We start from the raw sequence: 21,094 nt of genomic DNA on the forward strand, positions 1-21,094 counted from the left end.
GACATTTTATTATTTATATCAGTTGGGTGTATTAATGGACAATTTCAGAGAAATTTAAATCCTAACTGTCATTGCCTGGCCATATAAACGCTTATCTCTAAGACAAACAATTTAACTTAATAAGTACTTCTCGAAGTTCTAAAAACAGTTTTTATTTGGATCATCGGGGTTGAAATGGGCTAACGAACAATGACAACGTGGAATAAATATAATCATCGATTTCAATCTTTGATGTTTCGCCTGAATCACATATGCCACATAAAACGAACCAATTTACAGACCTGACAGACCATAACAACAGATAGTTTCTAAGCTATGCGCAAGAGAAATGAGTGGAAAGGATTCTATTCAATTTGTCGAAGAGTTAATTGGTTTAATTCATAATGTTCCTGAAGACATCACAAGTAATCACGTATATCACATAAACACTTGAAAAAACTTGTATTAAATAGATCCACTTCTAAAGATGGAAGATTAAGATATTTTGCAGAAAGGGATAACACTATCCGATACAGACCCAGTAGCTTCCACTTCTGATTCACGTCTCCGATTAGCAATAAAAAGTGATGTGTTATGAACGAGCTAGAATATATTTACCCTTTCTAGACCACGTGATATCACTTCTCTCGAGGAGTTCACCTAGCTAACACACGTTTGCTGTACATGCGGATGAAAGTAGAACAATGATTAACGGACAAAATTTAAATGATTTCATAAGACATTGCAAATTGGATAATCGAGATTTTAACAAAGCGACGTATATATACCGGCAACCATCTTTTTTTTTATCAAGGAGCATGCACAAGGACCAAGGAACATAATTCAAAGTTTATGGTCTTTTTTCATACTAGGTACGAGTAAGGCGTTCACCTCAAAATAATATTCAGCTATGGTCATAATTTATGCCTTAAAGATACATTAGACAAGATATAAATATGCCTATTACAATTCTTTTTTTCTGGCTTCAAATGTTACATAAATAATTATTTAGACATATATTCACACGACAAGCCTAAAATCGAAGACTTTGTTTATAATCGTAGTAATGGTACTTCAAAGCTACGTCTTTTCAAAACTTGAAACACTCATAACTATTTTGAATTATTATAGCAAGAACTTCCACTCAATACAAATTACGCCATTCAGTGATTAAAATTATGTAAAATTTTGTATTTCAATAATTTGCCTGTGTGCGGGGAGGGGCACGAGGTTAGGCAGTCAACCCTACTCCTTGTTTTGTACACATATGGGATCGAAACCACGCATCTTGACTCAACGACAGACCTTGTGATCCAAGGCATCCATATCCACCCACTTGAAGGATAAGTTAATACCAGTGTTAAGGTATGAAAGATTTTGTTCAACAGTAAGAAACTAAAATGTGTATGGAGTTTTAAGAAAAGTAAAAATACTATACGAAAAGTACCCAGCTTTCTTTATCATTTGAACACATAATAAGATAATTCGGCACTTTATTTTACCCCGAATCATGAGTGCGATTGGGTATATGCCATTAGATTTGCATCAATGTTTGGTCAAAAGAGTATAGAAGGCATTTAAACAATTAAAAATAAGCCATTAAATATGACATCAACGAAAGATCAAAACAAGTTAACGTTTTTTGATAACCAGACAGATTGAAGTGGTCATTATTTTTGAATGCAACCTTTTATTCGCAGCAAATTGATGAGGTAATTAAACTTGTTGTTGAAAAATTAAAACTGGGTTATTCCCTAATAAATTAGTAGCAATGATACCGTTTAGACGTTAATAGTTGAAAGAAGCCCTGATAAATTGTTTGGTCTTTTCCATAAATCGAAGCTCGGATAAAGTTTACGTGAAAGTGCCATCAAAACAGCTGGATATGTAACAACTTTGATATATACGACAGTGAAGTGGTCATTGAGTATGTTTTCAGAGAGTTAGAACTAGGGTCATCCTTTATATAAATCGATAGCAATAATAATAACTTTGATTAAAAGAAAATCATATAAATTATTTAAGACATGACAAGTTTTATCCTATATTTTTCATGAGAGGTTAAGTGGAATTACAAATTCTGATGTATTGTCAAACAGTGGAATATAATGTTAATACTGATTAACACTCGACACGTGTTATTCAGATACGCAATATCATTCCATCTCGGAAAAGGGATCAGAAGGACCATTAAAACGAAACCACATTAAACATTTATATTTCATTCCACATTATTCAGTCAGAAATTGTCACTTTAGTCTTTTAGTACAATAAAAGTTGTTAAGAGTTAGTACCACCGAGAGAAACTCTTATCATAGATGGTATTATTGCAGAAATAGGTTAGGTATCGTATGTCAGCAATGAATGATATATAATTGTCTTGAAAGTAATCGAATATGGTTTTTATTGGATTTCTTATTGTGCTCCACGACTATACCGCAATTTTAATAATTTGGAGATACTTGGGATATCATCAACAACAACAGCTCGTGGGTGTGTATTTTACACTTATCGATGACAGTCCGTTAATAGCCACAGATTTATGAAATGTAATGGGGCTATTAAAACGAAACCACATTAAATATTTATAATTCATTCCACATTATACTGTCAAAATTTGTCACCATAGTCTTTTACTTCTGTATACTACAGGATACCCTGCAGAGTCATGGAATTAGAATAAGTTTAGAACCATTCGACATGGCCCCATATTATACATTGACTATACCACCAAAACTGCAGTATTGCCAATTCATCTATCGTTGGTACCGAATCGTGCGTATTTAGACCAAACTATGAAGTGTTGTATCTGATCCAGTCCATGATTGTTCTACCCTTCGGTACATTTTTTCAAACACTGCAGTTGAGCCCCACCCTACGGGAATTTAACGTTCCCTATGAGAAAGAGCGGATCCAACTTTTTTTCACTGTCAAGGTGTGTTCAGAGATCTTGGGTCTAATTTGGGGTACCTCATAATCTTTACAGATGTGTTAATGCTAGGTTCCAACTATCACGATTCGGGCTACAATTGAAATCGTGGTTTTAATCGTGGAGTAATCGTGGTGATCTCATCAGGTCTGATCATATATTGTGGTCAGTCGTAGCAATCGTATCTAAAGGTATTCGAACATATCTACATGTACCAGATAGTGGACTCAATGACCATCCTATCGTAACGACAGTGGAACCTAGCATTATAGATGATGATATGGTTTAACCGTCCACGTTCAACCAGCGGTATCTATCTTAACACTTGAATATAGGGCACTAATTCAGATCTTAAAGTTAACCCAAAGTTACTACAATTCAAAATATATTATCTTTACTGAGTCTTTGTTCTGTTAACAGACTATTCAAGATAAATGTCTTGTGTACTCATTGTAGAGTAACAATCGAGTTTATCAACAAGAACATTGTACTTTGTTTGCTTCCCATCCATGTTATCAATAACGTATTTCACTTATGACTACATGCTGCGATTGTACCAACCCAAACAAAATTCATATAATAAATGTCCATTTCTATAGCGCCAAAACTCCACAAATATTGTGCTTGTATCGCTTGACAAAACATATATCTACATAAAGTCTTTAGCTCTCGGTTATAACTTGTTTGAAACAGATGCGGTTCTAAAAGTTTCTTAAATGACGGTAATGAGGTGCATTATCGTAGGTTAATAGCTAATGAGTTCTACCTTCTAGCAGTAGCTACTTTAAACGAATGATAATCAAAAGTTGTCATCCTGTAATTTGGTATGATCAGTTAATTGAGAGATTTCGATCGTAGATTTTTGGATGGATTGTAAGATTCAACAAGTTTACAATGATATTTGTGAGCGGTGCCATTTACACATTTGAAAGTCACATTAAGGGGCTTAAAATCTATTCGGGAAGAAACAGGCAGCCAATGGAGATCCTTTAGAATCGGAGTGATGGATCTAGGTGATTTCGCCACTATCCTAGCAGTACTTAGTACTTAGATTGAAGTACTACCGTTGACATTCGTTCATTCAGTTATTCACCCATCCGGACCTATGTAATTGAACGTTTTAAAGGAAACTACTTTCATGTTTAATTTTAATCGTTTTTAAATACATAAAAGAATGAGATACCTGATTATAGTTTTATATTCCTAGACTATGATATTTGTTTTTATACGCCCATTTAAACGGCCATAGAAAACAAAGTACATTTCCAGTTCCCTGTGAACCTTTATCAAAGAAGTCTTACGGAGATTTGGCACCCAAATTCCTTTGCAACAGGGTTTTCCAAGCTTTATTTTTCAAATATATATATTGCTTGGAGTTGGTGAATCACAATATATCATTTCAGACGTTTCACCATGTCACAGATCGCTATGTTATGTTTGTGTCTGCTATTTTTACAGATCTATTTCGCCCAGCCGAATGTTTCGATTTTTATCATAGTCTAATTTTCATTTAACACGAGCTATCATCACTGGATTTTACGGAATTCGTCCACTGGGCTATGTATTTGACCACTGGTTAGGATCGTTTGATTTTAATAACAAGTGATAATTTATCCATGGAGTGTAGTGGATGTGTAGTGGGGACATCGTTTAGAAAATCTGGCAACAAAGTTCATACATATTTTATCAAAAAACAGTTAACCGTGAATAAATTGAAAAACTACTTGCATTACTAAGATTGGGGGGTCGTATTTGTAGTTAGCTGGCAACCTATGTTTTAATGACAAGCATCGTGTGTTTTAATTATAAACGTCATAAAAATGCTAATGTCGGTTCATTCTTATTGTCTAGTCTAAAGACCCATTCATATTTGGGGAAATGGTATCAGGATATAATTCCAAATCTATTCATTTAAACAACTTATAATTACAGATAAAACAGAACTATTGTTAGTTGTATTAGTATACAATAAACAGGTCGATATGAATAACAATAAAAGGAGACTGGAATATGTTAAAAGTAATAAACCTAATGAAATCTTTTAATATTATTTTCTTGTCTATCAATATCTATATTTCTATAACAAGTAGGTTTAATAATACATAATACTAAGAGAATAATTCATGAAGACAGCAGTTATCTTCGAAAGCCAATGTATTTAGTACTATACCCTGCCTTTATTTATCATTTTTATCGTCAGCGCAAATGGGTCATTCTGGATTAAAGGGGAAACCGCAGATTTCACAGGGTATCCGTTGATAAAATTATATGCCAAACAACTTTAACCATTCTGAAGTAGTCTTTTACTTAAAGTGGTCGATTTACTTAATATGTGATCAATTCACTTAACGTGGTCAATTCACTTAACGTGATATTTGTGGACAGGGCTAGCGCTAACACTAGCCTTAACCCTAAACCTAGCCCTAGCCCTAGACATGTTTATCCAGACAATTGGGGGGTCGCACGGAAATTGTAGACACATTATCGTCAACCATGTGTTCTGCAAAAAGGTGCCACAGAATTTCAAATAGGACTTAATGTTTCTAAGTCTTCTTGATTCACTATAATATATTTAGGACGACCCCTTTAAACGCAGAAGTCATTTGTGTTTCGTCTTATTTCTGAAGTATTCTAAAATTTGGAAAAAGAAACGAAATTGTAAGATAGATTCAACAATATCGCAAAATCATAAAATAGATACAAAGTGACAAATTAATCTTGTACGTGTTATAGAATACAGAAGCATATTTTTCGTATTTAGTGTTCTGCGATGATTATTATAAAAATTTATTCATAATCATGTCTGCAAAATAGTCTACGAAGCCCGACCATCTTTAACCCCATGGGGTATTAACCATTACCGGTTTACTAAATTATCACATAACACTGATATTACTGACATAATCCATAACTCATTATTCTACATCTAATCCGATTGCCACTCATTGTTAAAACTGAATTAACCCACAAACTATATTGACTTTATCTCCGTGTGTTTGTCCTGATGGGATTACTATCTAATGGACTAAATGTGTTTTTGTCAGTTTGTAGTCAAAAATTATTACATCTTACATCAATACGATAAACTAATTAAAAATATTATTAGGTTTTTTTTCACCCACAAAACAATAGTAGTCCAGCACACGCGGCCACTTATAGTAGAAAAACGAACAAACCAACGAATGAAGTGTGGTTTAACATCCTACATTTTTTGCTCTACCCGGGAAAATGAAGATAAAAATTGCTCGGACTGCAATTGAATTCCCAAGGCCCCCTGTCCTGTATCACTGACAAGGGGAAACAACACTGGAAACTTTCTCGGCCATCATCCGGATCGAACCCCGAACCTTCCCCATTTAAAAATAACATGCTTGAAGTCTTGAGAATTGGGTTGTGGGACGCGTGTCTCTTACACAATATTTACAGTGAACTCCGGTTTAATTAAGATAATGGTGATGAACTAATGATTAGTAATTGAGAATGCGATTCATATTTAGCCAACTAAAGTAAGTTGACCAAGTCATACAATTTTATAACAGGTATATCTATGTACAATTATATAATTTATTGTATTAATTAGTTTAATTATCTAACAATAGATACGTGGAACTGTGTAACTAAAACTGTCTAAAAATATACAAATGAATGTATTATATATAATATCATATCTACGCGATTTGACAATAACTATTCTTTACCATGATACAAGTCATAGATAGTTTGACAGCAAGTTTGAAAAAAAAAATAGTTCTGATTCGTAGAGGGATTACACCGTTTCTATGACATGGGGAATAATTCTGACAATAATTGATTTGCACATTCGAATTTAGATGGAGTTCAAAGCTATGAGCCAACTTCTTATAAGACCTAAAGCAAAATCTGTAGTGCGCAAATATTATTATGCAGGGCTCTAAATTTCAAGCACCGTGCTAAAAGGCAATTATACAAAACTAAAAACTCCACGAGGCCAGTGGCGTACAGAGGTCTACGTACAAGGCCTACTACTGAGTAATGTGAGAAGAAAGACATGTTTTATTCAAACTAAATATAAATCATCCACATTAATTATTAGGTTCGGTTGACCAAAGCGAGATCTCTGATAGCCCCCCTCTACCACCTAGCCGCACGCAACTGCATGACGCTAGATAGGCAATACAACTGATTTTCATGTTCAATCAAGAGATAACAGCTCGCTAGCTCTCCCTTTCTTCCTCTCGCTCCGACGGGGGTGCTGTACAGAGATGTAAAAATGCAACGTTTTGGACCCCTTTACCGTTACCCAACCCATCACGCAAAAGCTGAATATCTTCAAGAAAATGTTCATTTGATTCTAATGGCGTGACTTGGGTTGAGCAATAATGATTTTGAATGTCAGTATGCCACCGTGTTCTCTCCAACTTGTAAATGTAACATGAATAAGCCCAATGGGGTCTTAATATTTAGACATGACGTCCCATGATACATGGTGGTCATGATGAAATTTCTTGGTTCTTTCTCGCATTTCATAAACCCAGTTTAAAAACCTAGGACCGAAGATCCTGGATTTCTGTTGAACACAAATACAATATGATTTGTTAGCTAAAATGATAAGTGGATCCGAATGTTCTAGAAAGAGTAAGATCAATAGTTTGAAAACATAGACACTGTGCTCTATTTTTTGGAGCCATAAATGGATCTAAAAGCACATATTAATGTATAATGAGTGTAAATAAAGTTATTTATATTCAATTTTTTAAAAATAAATGTAATTTCTAATCAATTATGTTCGGTGAAATACATGAACAGTCCAAACTGAACGACAGTCGTTTACGCCTGCTTCGTCCGTTCTAAACGCCCTGTTTTATTATTATTCTATCATTTCTGAATCAGCCATTAATATATTTACTGTCACATTGTAATTTTTCTTTCTTCATTGATTTTGCGTCCGAAACGATATGGTACACGACTCGTGTACCGTATTTTAAAACGTTCACTGTGTCTTAAATATTGGATATTAGGATCCCACATTTTCACGGCAATATGACAACATCATGATGGATTGAAATGGACTAATATTGAATTCTAATTTGTGTTTTTAATTTCGACTGTTATGAAAAATATTGAGTTAGAGACATAGCTCCTTTAAGATCCTTTCATTTTACATAGATATTGTGCCCCACCCCACCCCACCCGCATACAAACACCCCGTATGAAACAGAATGATAAGTGGAACCGCATTTCCTTGAAAAAGTAAGACCAATAGTTGAAAACGTAGACATTGTGCTGCCTGTCCAGCCAAATTCTGCTTTTATGGCATTACTCACTTAATTTTACATAGATATTGGACCTCCCCCCCCCCAACCCACCATCCCGTAGTCATACTAAATTTTCTGAAAATAGGACTTTTTTATTTTTTAAACATGCATTATGCAAGAGCTAAATCGGCCTATTACATGTCCTTCTTGAGGCCTGAAATGTTATATAAACTATTAGTATTAATTAGACATTTATTAACAAAACAAGACCACAATCAACTCTCGATGGCATCGGATACTCGAGGTCTTAACTAGATTAGAACGGTTCGCCATTTAAAAATTTAATTTGTAAATGGGAAAGCGAGGCTAAGTCTCGAATATACCAGTGCCCGGGTTACCAAAATGCACACATCTTGCCAAAACTACAACCAGTGATAACTTGGCTCAGTATGAAGTAATTTGAATGAAAATTTCCATTTTTTTAATTTACATTATCTATTTTTGCGCTATTATAGCATGACGGGTCAGCTTTTTTTTCTAAATGTTACATAATGTGTCTTTAAAGATTGGTTTGCACATCTTGCAAGTATTCCACTCTATTCTCTATTTAAGACTTTATTGATGCGGCAGTACCGAATGTAAGGAGCTCCATGATTTTGACATATAACACAGTAAACTCAAAGTGTTCAGTTCCAGTGTTTATATATATGGACGTCAATTTGACAACTGGGTGCTTTAAAAGGGAATTTCTTTTACAGCTGAAGTTTTAATGATCGTATTATGGTTTAAAGCACAACATGGCAGAATAAATATTATATATCAGGTTTAAGGCAATAAACAATCAAATCAATAGTACTTGTATAAAAACATTTTGGTCTAAAATTGTAAAAATCAAACGATTCTAACGTAAGTTATAACCATTTAAACTTTACATTATTTTCCAATTATTTCACATTTGTTTCAATCTGTGTCTTAAGACAGAAATAATAATAATCATTCGAATAAAGATACATTATTCAAGAGCTAAGTTTGCCTATTGCAGTTCTTTCTTTAGGTCTTAAATGTTATATAAATTGTTAATTAGACATTTTTTAACATAAGACCATAATCAATTCTTGATGCCATCGGATACTAGAGATGTTAACTAGATTAGAACGGTTTCGCCATTTAATGATTAGATGTAAATATGGCGAAGCGAGGCGAAGCCTCAAATATACCAGTACCATAGTTACGATAATACACAATCAATGCACAAATCTTGTCAAAACTACGAACATTGATAACTTGGCTAAGAATATCTATTTTTGGATTATAAATCTTTATCTAAATCTTACATAATGTATCTTTAAGTACTTATTTAAATTAACAATAGTCGTATTTAATACAGTACACCTATTTTAGAACTGTTAAATGCGAAACGACGTGAGTTATTGTATCTATTACGACGCAAAACGTGGTGTGATAATATAATGATGCTTTCCATATAAAATCGTAAAGGTGTGTAGATTTAATGTCTCACTTTTCTGCACCAACCGGAATAATATAAAATTAGCAATCCAATGACGTACATATAGACAGGTGACAATATGATGCATAATGATATATATATAATATATATGATCCATGATGAGATTACATGTATCACACCCTTTGATAAGACTATTTTAATTACATTTACATATTTGCCAAGATCTTTCGGCCTTTCGGCGTCTTCAGGGCTATGTAGTATTGTTTGGCATATAAACCTGAGAGTTGAATTTATAAACTTATATACAGTACATGTATCATGCCTTTTGTATATCGACCAATTTATTAATAATGAATTTTTATTACTGATTTGAGTGATTGCGTAGTCACAAAGATGAAATGAATGATTCACTGATATTCATCATCATTCACCGTTTTCAAAAATATTTATTTTCATTGCTGCAATGCGATGAAAAGATACATACACTACTTTCCTGTCTAGTCGTTTGGATGGGACGGAAAACCGAAGTCTCGTGTACACGTTGGTGTGCACGTAAAAGAACACTTGACAATTGGAATTCGAAATAAGCACACTGTATGGGGTACGCCCGTCTTCATTAGCCCAGTCAGTGCATAAATGTAGGCCGTTAAACCGCAATTCATTTCATTTTCACCCCTTTCTATTTTAGCCCTACCCGTCTTTCATTATAGCCAAGTCGGAGCAGAACAGTGGGACGTTAAACCCCATTTCATTTATTTTAGCTATAAATACATAAATGGGATATTGTCTGCGATATAAATAAAGCTATTTCACACACAAAAATGGGATAACAAACGAAAGGAGGGGTATTTTGTCAGTGGCAATCGGGATTCAGTGTACGGCTCTCTTTTTTGTAGAACATCTTATTTTACTCAAATCTTCACACTCTGTGCTTTATCTTTGTTAATTTCCGGAATTTCGAGATGAAAGGATCCTTTGGTGATAGCCAAGGAACCTGTTGAACATCTCTCTTACTAACGTGAATAATTACTTGGGAGTATTGTTTTTATCATACCATTCCTCGAGCTAAAATCCGGTGAATGCAAAGACAAGAAAACTGTTAGTATAGAAATTACATTTAGCAATTTAGCAGACATAATTGTTTCTATATTTTTAAAGATCTATTTGGTCAGAACTAGTGCTTTCGTGCTTAGCTATCTGATATTTTCTGTAAGAAGATGTGGCTGCAATGTAAACCAAGGGGTAATTTTCCGAAATTCACTATGGTGACAGTGCCACTTACGTTATATTTAAGCAATTGGGCCGACGACTGTCCATGCTCCTTTATTCCGAGATTATTTTTTTCTAATTAACCTTGACTTTTGAAATGAAACAAAATGCAATGGATTTACTTCTCAGTGGTTTTCACTGAATAGCGGATTTCGTACCACTCGAACGACTAAAGCCCTTTGCCAAGCACGCCTGGGTAATTCCGAGGAACGTTCTCGGCTCACATCAGGGTCGAACCCTTGACAGTTGGAATTCAAAATTAAAGTCGTTGGTAACGCCGCTGTCTGTGCAAAATTACCCCCATAACATACTATATGGAGCGTATGCCATTCGATGCAGAAAAGTAAAACGTTAAACCCCAATTCATATTCATGAATCTAGTGTCTGAATAAACCAATTCACTTTAAAGGGGCTAAATCTCAAACTCAATATTTTTCAAAACATTAGAAATCAAAAACACGAATTAGAATTCAATATTGGTCCATTTCAGTCAATATCGATGTTATCTTGACGTGAAAATATTGGATCCTAATATCCTATATAATAATATAAGACACATTTATACCCATTTCAAAAGATACGCGCTTTAATGTGAGAATGAATAATGTTGATAAAGAATAGTTATACCAACAAATATTTGATTCTCCGAGAGTGCTCAAATTAGGTTATTGAAAACCATAAAGTGAATAATTAAGTTAGAGCTGCCGAGGTTGATACGAACACTCAAACAAAGCTTAATAGGGTTAGTGACACCACATTAATAACATTAACTAGATTATACATTTCTCTTTGAGTATATGTTAACTTAATTTATTAGACATCTGTCTGAAAAAAATTACACGGATGCACGATTTACCAACAAGATCACCACCTTGTCCACTAGTTTACATGGAATCCATAGCCTCGTGTGCCTAGTTGTACGAATATAGTAGGCATGATGAGCGAGACTACTCAACCAGTTAACATTTCAAATTAATCGTGTTCCCTGAGTTTTATGGACTACAAGATTTGAAAATGTAATTATTTCTCAATATTAGACAGATCCAAACCATCTAATTTTAGATTCTACAAATGTTATTAGCATTTAGATTGTATTTGTCGGATGGATTTAATTGAATTGAAGTTTTATTGAAGTGCGTCACGTCTGAACTCATTGTACTGTTGGTGTATAGAATTAATGCACCTACCTTTTCTGAATATTTACTCTGGCTAGAGCTGTCATTTCAACTTGAAATTTTTAGAATGGGGATGGGGATGGCGTGGTTTCGATTCCCGGGTTGTATGTGTTCCACTGGGAAAGGCCCTTTTACTAAATGCCCTGGTTTGTGGCAAGTGGAACTTAAGGCCTATTTTCTCTAGAAGTTGATGCTTATAGACAGTAACCATCGGTAAATGACCGACAACCGAAAATCAATAAATATATAAAATACATAAATGTAATGTTCGCATACTAGTTTCGTACAACAGTTATTATTGTTGACTTCAGTGGAATTAACCGAATTTGTTTGCGTCATTTATATAAATACGTAAAATATGGTTGCAAGAACTGACACTAACGGAATTAACCTAGTTTTAAACTCACCAGGAAAGCTCTCTGGAAATATGAAAATCTCCTTTGGTCAAATGATCAGAAGCAATTATTAGATCATCTTAACTTCTGCTTATTGCCTCTATTTAGATATAATCTTATTATTATTTTAATATCGTATATGTACCTTATATCAAAATCTCGTAAAGATCGAAGGCATAAGTAATTGTATAATTATTTTGTCTAGACCTAAGAATATTATCACCTAGCTGTGAATCAAGTCCTAATAATCAAAATTAGTTTTTGGCGGCCTCATACATCCAGCTTGTATGGTGACCCATGATCACAATACCGTTTTTCCGCAGCTGAAGTTCAGGGTGGGGGTATCCCTCAAAATCCGAAATTTAAATAACATAATCAATTTTAAAATATATCACGATTATTTAGAAAAATTAATGAAATAGCCATTGGCCACCATTGTCTTGTGGGGTTTTGTAACAATGCTATTACCCGGTTCCAATTGGAGGTTAATGATTCTATAATTAATCTCGATTGAGCTCATAGAGCTGCAATTCTGGACCCTCGGATCGGCTCGGCTCTATTTTGCAGCATGCTACACCATTAAGTTCCATACTAGTGCCTGGCATGTATATATGACAATCTGTCGATCACGGATCAGCATAAATCCGTAAACTTTTATGCTTTCAGTCAATAATCAACCTAATCAAATTGGGTTATAGCTTATAAAAAGCACAGTGAATTGGCATCCCAGTTTCCTGTTTGTTCAAAAACTATTTTAAATATCCTTGAACATCAGATAAACACCTACACATCACCTCGACGTTGTTGTTATTATCGATTATGAAACTAAAGATACGTTTTTCTACACTTAAAAGCTTTTCAGTCATCACCACAACCATAATGGGATGGTATATAAGATGTCTTTGTCCTCACCTTTGAATGTCTAGTCAATCATCTCAAAAGTTTACGCTTGATATTCAACATAAAATAATCCGTAGTTGTTGAGGTGTCGTGAACGAGACAATATGTGCTTACTTTATCTGGATCATATGGCATCGCTTAGCTATACTGTTATAATTTCAGCAGTTTATTAACACATCCTATGCGAATTATTAAAATACAATTGTACCGTTGCGTTACTTAGCTGTACTGTAGAATTTGGAGCAGTGTTACAATTTGAAATATCTTACTATATTTACTTCTCTAACCAAATGTTTTCCAACAACCACTTGCAAACGATCAGTGCCAAGAGAACGAAGAGATTTTGTGAAATATGAGAGCTATAAAAGCTGTTTAAATGATAGTATTTATTGTTCGAGCTATTTTCAGTGTAAAAACATATTTAATGTATACGTACAAAAGACAATATTATGACCACAAGTTTATCTAGTTAATGAATAAAACAGATTCGCAACAGCTTTCAATCGTCAATCCAAGAGATTCCAATCTCTTTAATTAATAAATGAAATAAAATGGTGTTTGTTAAGCATCTCACTTTTCTGCATCAGGGCTAATGTAGACGGTTATACGCCATGTGGTGTGCTTTGACGGACATTTTACTCGAACAGTTGCGCTACGGTCTACATGTAACTCTATTTCGATTTCCAACTGTCAGAGTATCCTTAATGTGCAACCGTTGGACCTCGTTTCTTTTTGTCCCATTCGAACCATTAGACGTTTTGCCTTGCCAGACCCACTCTTCTGCACTATTAATAATAAGAAACCAGTTCAGAAAGTCCCGGGGAACACCCCCCCCCCCTCTAGTTTGATTATTTGTGGGGTTTTGTTTATATCGACTCGTATCAGGAGTTAAAAGACTGTGTATGTTCCTAGTATTTCGGCAGAGTATGTTCTTGTTCCTCAACTCACAAAATCCAGGCAATATATCATCCAAATTTAGTGGAAAACAACCATGTGGTTCTGGAGAAGAAATCGAAAATCCCTCAAAATCTCTAGATTTAGCTTTTCACGTGCCCCTGCTACAGCTATGAGAAACGAGTAACAAAGACCCACAGGTTTCTTAATTAGCCTACAAGATTGGAAATACATCAGTTGTTTTACGACTTGTAAAATATTAACTGGCGACAGAGAGTGGAAAGGAGGTATGACATAAGTCAATACTCAAGATACCAGGTCTTTCAACAAGGACCGAAATAAGTCTGTTTGGCAATAAAGCCTTAATATAAGAAATTTTACACAGCATATTTATTTACTCTATCGCAACAATGTGAACTTTATACAGGGGGAAAATGATGTATTATTAGTGCAGTGATTTCACATAATTATTTTCTATTTCAGTTCTGGAGGTTGTAAACCATGTATTGATTTCCATCCTGGTACAGCCGACGTGCCGTATGCTACTTAAAACAGTTTATTATCGTGTCTATGACATGTTGAGCTTTTAGTAAAGATATATCATTGGTGCTACTACCTCTAGTACGCTACTTGAACACAGTCCGCTACTCGTTCAACAACAATCTTACCATCTTGACGGTACAAGTAACAGGTGCATTTATTGGATATTTCATCAACGAATAACAACTAATTAAACCATTGACTTGGAAACTTATTGATGACGGTCAGTTATAGGTTATAGCCACCGAGATGTGATGCCCTGGTCACGAGGTTGGTCCGACATGTATCCGCGAACAGAGGGTGTGTATATGTACAATGACTAAACAATGCTCCATTTTAAAGCAAAGAAATTAGTTTAATGTTATTAATGCCACGATTCGTGCAATAATTAATAACATACTTACTCTTAATGGATATTGAGTCAGCAACACCTGTTAAGAGTCAATTTTGACATCATTGACTAAGTTTCTTTGGTTGGACCGAGACGTGTTCGATGGTGTGACGTAAATAAGCGTGGATCGTTCTGCTTCAGTATACTTTACCGTTACCGTGATTGTTAAGTGACGTAAAGCGTGGTATATATAAAGGTATTTTTATCTACTATCGGAATACATTTTTTTTATTTGCTTTGTTATTGAAACATGTTACACCAAATGAAAGAAGAACTTGGAAGTGTTTTGATTTAACATTGTGGATTTTGGGTTGTATTCGATTATCTCATCATGTCTTTGAACACTAATGACAGTTTAAACAGCCATTACTGCCAAGATGGTAATAATTGTTCCTATAGTATGGATATGAGTGTAAACTTGGAAACAGCATCTCTAGCCAATAATGACACAGCAACGATTATCTTAATATGCATCTATATACCTATATTTCTAATAGCAACCGTTGGTAATGTTTTTGTCTTAATTGTGATTCTTTTGAATTCCAAAATGAGAAGTAACTCGGCTAACTATTTTCTGGTTAATTTGGCTGTTGCGGACATACTAGGTACGTTCTTTTTTTTAAAAATTATCAGTTCACTTGTTTTATACGTTTTCATGATTGTTTTACTTTTGTTATTTTAAAGCGCCAGAGAGAGAGAGATAGAGAGAGAGAGAGAGAGAGAGGGAGAGAGAGAGAGAGAGAGATGGGGTTTAACGTCCACTAGACACAAACTAGGTCATTTCGAGACTAACATATGGTTTAATTTTATTTCAATAATTCGCTTGCGCGTACGGGTCTTAAGCAGTGGGAGGAAACCGGAGGACCCGGAGAAAACCCACGAGGTTGGGCAGGCAACCCTACTTCTTGTCACGTACAACCGGGGATTCGAAACCACGCCAATTGACTAAATGACAGGCCTTATGATACAGCGCGCACGTGCTAATCATTCGGCCATACCCCCCCCACCCCCCTGCAGTATGATAAAGAGTCTATTCAAAATCCATGGTGAGCATAATAAACAATTAACAAGTTTTGCGAATTATGAAATCATTTCTAGAAAATATTATCAGCATTATTTTTAAAGGATAGAAATGTTGTGGTTAAAGGCATTAACATGTTTATCACAATACAAGAAGTTCATCCTTGCTGGAACGTTTGATCACGTAAGCCTGATTAAATCTTGCTTTATGTTTTTAATCTAATACTTCCATAAGGAGCTTCGAATGTTATAAGATATTGGCTTGTTTTTTTGCGACTTAATAATTTTTCTCTTTGAGTCTTTTTGTAACTGATTAACAGTAATGGATGAAGAAAAGATAACCTTTTCTTTTCTGTGACCTGAATAATGAGCAAAATCCCATTCACTGTACATCGGAAAAATCCAAACGGCATTGTCCTATATCTGTTTCAAGAAACATATTTATTTTTCTCTGACTAATTGATGGCCGAGACACGTTAATACGGTCAGTAAGCAAACACCATCTTGTTAACAATAAAAGACACCCCATCTACACAAAACAACGTTTTTGAGTTTTTAGTAAGACTGGTTGTGCAGTGGTCTCTCGGAAAACAAATTTCACTGTTTATTTCGAACATGCTTAATACGATGGCATGACTTATCTCGAGTATTTTTAATCCCCGACAATAAAAATATTTAGCTTTTATATCTTATATTTACCTTAAATACTCAACGGTGATTGTAAAACAAATGTTCGTGGTATAAAAATAATCACCAATGATGATGTTCGTGTTATAAATGGCAAACATCGAGTATTGTAGATGCATTAATTACTATATTTAACATTAGAAATGATGAAATTTATAACATTATGTCCTACAAGATATTTTAAAGAATAAAACTATAACTTATCCCGCAATTAACAACTTGAAATACTAATAGCGACAGGATTACGGATTGAAACAGCTTGATGCAGTGGCATCCCCATTTATTTACGTGCATAAGAATGACTAAACCTCAGCAATTTCGGTTGTTAAAATAAATCGTTGATTTCAATGGGAAAAAAGAATAGCACGAGGTCTTTAAACCAGTGCGCGAATATTGTCTGAAGTTTACAAACAAATGATGAACAAAACTAATCGAATAGTTGTTTTTGTTTCTTTGCGGGATATAAATGCCGATAATGACAATACACGGGGGCTTGTTTTTGTCAGATGAGATATTTAGCTTACGGATTAACTAGCTTGGTTATTTAATCTTTAAAACAACGTTATCGTCGTGTATCTGGCCCGGGGTTGTAATAAGCAGAACACAAATGAAACTTCTACGTCTCAGCAGTGCTTGTTTAGTCGATAATGGTGATATAAATGTAATTATTTTTCTAACAGAATCCAGTTTTACTAGACAGTAGTAAACTCAGAATAGCTATTAGGGATGGAATTTTCGATTTAAGTCGTATTTGTGATTTTTGATCAAAGCTTACATGTAAGCCATATTTCGGAAGGTACAGAATTTTATCCGTGGCAAGGGTTATGGGAAATGCGATGACTGGATATCCCTTTGCACTAAAGGGTTTTTCTAATTGCTGGTTAAATTTCATCAAGCTAGGTCTGGTGGTCAAATGTTTTAAAGTGTGCACTTAGATAATATTACCTACTATCACACTTTATTTACGTGACAGATAATTATTAGATTAAACATACATTATGCAAGAGCTAAATCTGTCTATTGTAGGTCTTTCTTCAGGCCTGAAATGTTATTTAAATTATTAATTAGACATTAATTAACCTATCCAGACCATAATCAACTCTAGATGGCTTCGCTAGCCTGCGATCTTTAGTGGATTATGAGTCGATTTACTGCATAATTTCCTTCACGATTTAACGATTAAATGGATAATCGAAACTATGCTGTTCATCGTACTGACTTTAGAAATGATGTTCGAGGCTAGGCGGAAATTTCAATCGCTTAGTTCTCGGTTCACAGTGGATCAATTTGAATGGAATTTTCTGCAAATTGCCTTTACATTATCTAGTTTTAAATATTATAACGAGAACTGCCAACTCGTTATCGAATCTCCCATAATGTATCGTTAAAATTGTACCTTATTTGTCCCGCATTGACCTAGTTAGTGTGCACCCGATCTCAGTTTCGGCGACCTGTCCATAATTCATTAGATTTTGAAATACCGTTGATAAACTTCCGTCTTAATTGCTTGTTTTTTGTCATTTCATATTTTTATTTATAACATACAGATCATTTATGGCTTGATTTCAACAGGAACTAGGTACAGTGCCTGGGGATTAATGGTAACCAAACTCTATGACTTGATCAATGAGCCAAATACCGCCACACCACCACGACACAACAAACTGGCAATTCTCAAGTGTGCATTCCAAAAGTTATAACGTGTTTGTCCATCATTCAGTTCAACCGTAATGGAAAAGATAACGTGTCCATAAAAATACAGGCAACTTGTTTGTAAATCGTTCTGTTGAAATGCCCTGATGTATAAAATTCCGATAAAAAAAACCAAATCATCAATGTAATTGAGGGAGCGCCATCGGTGAAAAGTATTACGGGTGGGAAGGGAGTTTTCTCTAAACAAATTACAGAGTATTCCACAAAGCCCAATTTACGACTTCTTTAGCTTTGCCAGATAAGAGCACTTAGCTTCGGATGAAGATCTTGGTCTTTGTAGAATATACTTTCATTATCTTTCCATTCATTGTAAAATATATTTCCTTTAGCGTTTGCCTAAAGAAATGTGTCGCCTCAGCAGGTACCAAAGAACAAATTGATTTGACCAGTGAATAGATTTCAAACAGAGATTTATTCTCTGTAATTTGCTGAGAAAAGGATATTTTAAAATTACAGACTTTCAACGATCAATACGAAACCGATAGATACTTTCGCTGATTGCCATGGAATACTGTTAAGTAGTTATTTCTCCAATGAAATGAGAGACAGTTGAAACATTTTAATTGATATGAAATGAATTATATATTCTATTTTCTCAAATGACTAAATAGGTGATTAATGGGAAGGGTATTTTATGAAACGTGAAATAATAATTATGATTTTAAAGATCTGTTAACTGGAGAGTTTTAGAGGTGTGGATAGATAGGATGTAAATGATCCGTTGTAACATGGTGTATAATATGCTTATCTTGTGAAGAAAAACTGTAAAATGTGAGCTCTTAACTATTAGAAATAGAAGTAATCTAAATGTTATTCTGTCTTATATGATAACAAAATCGACTCAATAAGTTGATTAAAAATACTAGAAATTAAATGCCCAGCGAGAGACATAAATTTTTGTTTGTTGACCATTTTTCAATAGAGCTTATATCTCGCTCATTTTAAAGAACGATCTGTCATGGCGAATTGCGCAATTATATGGCACCCATCTGAAAACTCGATTGGTTGCATGGATACATCTGAATGAACTGAAAATTAAAGAGTTCTACATGGATATCAATTAAACTTTCAACGGCTGCTGTTAAATATTATATCCGATTATACTGACAAGAAAATTGTCGTCAAAACAAAAAAACAAGTTCCATGTAATCGATATCTGTCTCGGTTATTGAAATGTTAAAAGGTCGGTATACGAATTTATTTTATTTGTTCCCGTCTCATGGTCTCTTCTTTATTAACTCTTTTAGATATTTGGCCGACATGTTTAATATAGAGCATAATTTCAGAAATGGGTCCAGAGTTCTTTGGTTCTACTCAATGTGTAATCTGATCGGACAAACACGCAGCTGTGCAAGACCGCACACGGGCTTCGCAACAATATAGTTTTGTATGTGAAAGTAAAACGAAACGAATTATCAATAATAAGGTTATTAAATATACCTGAGACTATAGGCAGATTAAGTTAAGATATATAATTTGAACGAAGCATCGATAACCATCAGTTCTTTTAGATCTAGGAATGTTGGCATGATTTGTGGAATTTGTGTAATGTAATCAGTGACCCTGAACAATAAAATCGAGTATTAGGGGATTTTAAAACCACGTTCGTGCTACTTGTAATTAATGATCAGGAATTCCGTGTAATTATTTCACCATCACTGGCACCAAATACTCCTCACATGACAAAATCGTACTCTCTCGTATACATGAGTAACAAGATTAAATGGTACTTACGAAACAGTATTTTAACTAAGTTAATCACGAAGGATGTTATTTTATAAGGTCGAACCAAGAAACTATAATGTGAACGATAGTTACTGAACAGTCTTGTCCATGGAAAAAGCTTTAAGTCGTGCGAACGTACCGAAAAGTCCAGACCCCTTGCACCGTGCACGTGAAAGAAACCATGGCCGCTGGAATTCCATGACGAGTATAGTCGGAAACATTGCTGTCTGGGCAAATTTTCTATCATAACACCCTGTCCGTCTTCATTATCCCGGTTGGTGAACAAAGACATTAAACCTCATTTCATTCATTAACAGCACTTAGACAAAGAATATTCTTTACTATATATTTAAACTACTCCTATAATCAGAAAAATATTGTGGCTTATTTGCAATCTCCTTTAACCGTGGTTTTCAAACCAAAAGAGTTTGTGTCTGTGGTGCCATTAAAATGCCTGTTAGTTATCTTTTGTAGAAGTAGATCAGATAGAAGGATTTACAGCACTCGATCAATGTGATAGAAGGGATGCTGAAATTTTATTAGATATCTTTAATTGATTGTTGTGGGGGTATCATCTTATTCCATACTATCAATCATTGATGGCTTCGATTTAGACGCAAAATTTCTTATTTTAGAATTCTTTACACATAGTATAAAATTAAACGTGCTACTTTATAGGGAGAGGCGCGCATCTAACTGGAAATGAGAAGAAAAATACACCAAGTTTTAGATCCGGGACTTTATTAGCGAATAGCTAAATCTCCTAAAACCGGTT

The 21,094-nt window shown here is 34.5% G+C and overlaps 1 long non-coding RNA gene across 1 annotated transcript in view; it reads right to left on the minus strand.

Annotated features, from left to right (window-relative positions):
- LOC126819182 (uncharacterized) overlaps positions 1 to 15,299 on the minus strand; it is a 69,705-nt gene extending 54,406 nt beyond the window's left edge. Inside the window, exon 1 of the long non-coding RNA XR_007679538.2 lies at positions 15,188 to 15,299. This is a non-coding gene — a long non-coding RNA (uncharacterized LOC126819182). The remainder of the gene's footprint in view (positions 1 to 15,187) is intronic.
- Positions 15,300 to 21,094: the final 5,795 nt, after the last annotated feature.

The sequence above is a fragment of the Patella vulgata genome, chromosome 4 (genome assembly GCF_932274485.2).
Source record: "Patella vulgata chromosome 4, xgPatVulg1.2, whole genome shotgun sequence".
NCBI classification, from domain to species: Eukaryota; Metazoa; Mollusca; class Gastropoda; family Patellidae; genus Patella; species Patella vulgata.